Below are 4383 nucleotides of genomic sequence, written 5' to 3'. Positions count from 1 at the left end.
CTTTTCTATTATTTCTCCATTTTCGATCTCTCTGCATTGTTGGGAAGGGCCCGTAGGCATTTTACTTTTAGTCTACACGTGTTGTTTACGAAGCATGTGACCGATAAAATGTCATTTGATTTGATATAGCATAAACCAGCACCTGAGATCATGATGTAATTATGGCGTGAACAACAACAGCCTGCAGAGCTCCATGTTATTAAAACAACTACTGTATTAACATGCCTGGGGCTAAATCATATTTTAAGCAATCAAATTATGCATGAGAGTGGCTTTGCATGAAAATAGTGGAGGTTTGGGATTTGTGGGGCTAGGAATTTCTGAGTAAAGGAGAAGGGGAAATGTGCCTGTCTGAATTCTCTACCTTGAGGTTAAACACCTGGGACTTTTTCTCGATTTACGCAGGGAGCAAACAATCACATTTTGTGTTTGCTGGATTTGTCCGATGTGAGCAAGGTTGATTGGAATTCTGTTCATACAGAGCATTACAAAATCTAACGAACAAACACTTTGTCACACACATAAAGTGGCACTCACTCACACACACACAACATATTTCTTATACCGTAAGTGTATGGATTATGACTTAACATGTGCAATAGAGAATTAATATGCATGTACTGTATTTTTCTGGTTCAGTGGCCTAATTTGCTTAAATACAGCCTTTGTCTATAATATCATTGTTTTAAGAGGAGAACAAAAGAGCAGAGATGCCCTTCTGCTATCTCATATTAATCTGCAGAACACTGGCTCTATTGTTTTATTATGGGGTGGAGGCTCCTTACCAACCCACTAAGCATTTACAGACGGCAACGTCTTTTTTTGGTCCTGTCCGGATCCGCCTTGATTTCAACGTCCTCAGACGCCTGGACCGGCGTATATTTGACCCAAACAAAGACGTCTATAATTGGTTCAGATTTGGTCTGGTCCAAACCTGAACAAATCTGAACCAATCATAGGCATCCATGTTTCACAAGTTTGGACAGCACAGTACAGATCCGTCTAATTCTCCCATCTAATCCAGTTTCAGCTGTTCTGCCTGCGGCTATGGAACCCTGACCTGTTCACCGGACGTGCTACCTGGTCCCGAACCTGCTGTTTTCGACCCTATCCCTCTCTCCCTCTCTCTCTCCCTCTCTACTGCAACTGCTGTCTCAACCTCTGAATGCTCGGCTATGAAAAGCCAAGTGACATTTACTCCTGAAGTGCTGACCTGTTGCACCCTCTACAACCACTGTGATTGTTATTTGACCCGGCTGGTCAGTTATGAATGTTTCAACATCTTGAAGAACGATCTGGCCTTAATGGCCGTGTACTCTTATCATCTCCAACCAGCACATCCAGAAGAGAACTGGCCACCCCTCAGAGCCTGGTTCCTCTCTAGGTTTCTTCCTAGGTTCCTGTCTTTTCTAGGGAGTTCTTCCTAGCCACCGTGCAACTACATCTGCATTGCTTGCTGTTTGGGGTTTTAGGCTGGGTTTCTGTATAAGCACTTTGAGATATCAGCTGATGTAAAAGGGCCTTATAAATGCATGTGATTGATTGATTGATTGATTGATTACAGTACAGTAGAGCACAGCAGAGTACATTACAGTAAACTGTACAGTTAAGAAAAATACTGTACAGTACAGTACAGTAGAGCACATCACAGTAAAATAGAGTAGAGCACACTAAAGTAAAGAAAATAAAGTACAGTAAAGAAAATAAAAGTATAGTGCACTGGATTGTACCCTAATAAACGCTACTGCACTGTACCGTACAGCACTGTACTCTACTGTGCTCTACTGTACTAAACTGTGCCGTACTATACTGTGATGTTCAAACTTATGAAACTTAGCCAAAACCAGGGCTGTCCAACCCTATTCCGGGAGAGCCGCCCTCAACCCCAGTTGTAATGAACCTGATTCAGTTTGTCAACCAGCTAATTATTAGAATCGGGTGTGCTAGATTAGGATTGGAGAGAAAATTTACAGGATGGTAGCTCTCCATGAACAGGGTTGGAGAGCCCTCGCCTAGACGTCTAATATTAATTCAGGTTGGGATCTGGGACTGTAGTTATCAAGCGTCTCAGAGTGGGAAAGCGGCCAAAAATGCGGTTCCACAGTACATTTACGCATAGGAGTAAGAGCATGTTTTCAACATTCCTATGACATAAAAGCACTCATATCTCAGGGTGCATTGATGTGAGCTTGAGAAGTGTCCTAACCGGTTAGGAGTTGCCAGAAGATGGGTGCATTGGAGACGAAAGAAAGCACGCACATTTAGTTAGAGGAGGGATGTTTAAAAAAAAGTTTAATAATGGCAATTTAATCAAAAGATACTGGTTAGATAGGGATGGTATACTTTATGTGACTGACCTTGTCCATGATGCTACTTCTCCACCTACTGGATGACCGTGTGCTCTCACGGCAGACATCAAAGTAATCCTCACTTTACACTTCCTGGCAACAGGAAAAAATGCAACGGTGTAACAGCGATGATTTGGGTCCATCACAGACTACTGTGAGCAGAGCAATCTGTCAAACCATGGTGGCACTTACGGGACCTCAAATCATCCGGCGGTTCATTGATTCTCCCACCACTCAACGCCAGATTCTTCAAAAACAAGCTTTTTTTTCATGCCAATCGCTGGTTTTCCGGGGGTTGTTGGCATCATTGATTGTACCCACATCAAAATCATTGCCCAACACATGGATGAAGACACGTTCATCAATCGAAAGCGCTACCACAGTATTAACACCCAAGTGTTTTTTTAATGCAGTCTATATGTTGCTTGACACTGTAGCCAACTGGCCTGGGTCTACACATGACTCCGGAGTGCGTCTACACATGACTCCGGAGTGCTCAATGCTGTTTGAGCGCAATGTTGTTCCCCCTGGATGTCACCTGCTTGGTGACAAGGGGTACCCCCAGAGGAGATGGCTGCTGACCCCTTTCCTACGACCTCTTCCCGGGGCTCAGCTCAATTATAAACAGGTGAGGCAATAGGCCAAACATTTGTTTTAGTGGATTTTTATCTCTGCACATTAAACGTTCATCTATATAAACGTCAAACGTTAATCTATATAAAATGACATGTGCATATGTTTTTATCAGGAGGGCTCACAAGATCCCAAGGAGCCTGGTAGAAAGGGGAATAGGAGAGTGGAAGAGGAGATTTCATGTGCTCCATGGAGAGGTGCATCACAGCTCAAGGATGGTCTGCCACATAATAATGTGCAATAGAGGGATGGTTGTTTAGCAACAAAACTGACGCGTGCGCAACTATGTGGGCAAAACTGACAGGGTTGACAGATTGTTGACAACGTATAAACTATATTTCATCTTCAATGCTTATTGAAAACATAAATACATTTGCACAATGAGCACTTGTTGTCTCTCAAATTCATCGTTACAGTTGTCGGTTAGCTAGCTAGCGAATTTTGGACATATTAGCATTGACATAAAATCAAAACACCTCAAAACAAGACATGGTATCAGGAACAAGATGAAACTAGCTGAAACAAGTCACTTACGATTCCTCACATGGCAGTTTCTTGTCATTGTTGCTAGCTTTCTGGCCATCCAGAATCACAACAACACACGGACCTCTGCCCCATTGAAGCTTACGCATCGTTTGTGACGTTGTCTGCTAACCCATCTACATTATACAACATCTTCAAACTACGGCTGATCCCTCTACCTTACCGACGATGGAAACCCAGAAACTGACAATGACAGTAAAGGAGACGGATGACGATGACGATGCGCGCCCCAGTGACATAGGTGGAGAGGGAACGCTTTTCGGCCAGCCCTTTACCAACCTTCACTTTAGGTAGGCTCTCCACACCAGAGGCTGCTAAGGGGAGGACGGTTCATAATAATGGCTGGTACGGTGCTAATGGAACGGCATCAAACATGTGGAAACCATGTGTTTGGTGAATTTGATACCATTCCACCGATTCCCCTCCAGCCATTACCACGAGCCTGTCCCCCCAAATTAAGGTGCCACTGACCTCCTGTGCTCCACACAGTGATTTGGTGCTGTGTCAGTCAGTACATGAGAAGGGTCGTGCAGAACCCAATATCTAGCTACAGTATCTAGCTAACCTGTCATTCAGGGCAGATGGGGCGGACCCAAAATGTATACATATATCATATATTTTGGGGGGGGCACCGTTTGACACCATTATAGTGCAATTAATGTATTGTTTAGTGTTGTGTTTCTGGCTTTGCTGGCATGCATCCCACTTTTTTTGCCACACCATGATTTACATGGTAAAATCGCCACTGGCTACAGATGAACTTTAACTTAAGGAGTTGGAAAGCACAATACAGACATGCCATAGTGGGCTAACAATTAAGTATAGGCTAGATTACTGTGAACAAATAAACACACCATAT

This window comes from Oncorhynchus tshawytscha, linkage group LG17 (genome assembly GCF_018296145.1).
Source record: "Oncorhynchus tshawytscha isolate Ot180627B linkage group LG17, Otsh_v2.0, whole genome shotgun sequence".
In the NCBI taxonomy this organism is placed as follows: domain Eukaryota; kingdom Metazoa; phylum Chordata; class Actinopteri; order Salmoniformes; family Salmonidae; genus Oncorhynchus; species Oncorhynchus tshawytscha.
This window is presented reverse-complemented; position numbering follows the sequence as displayed.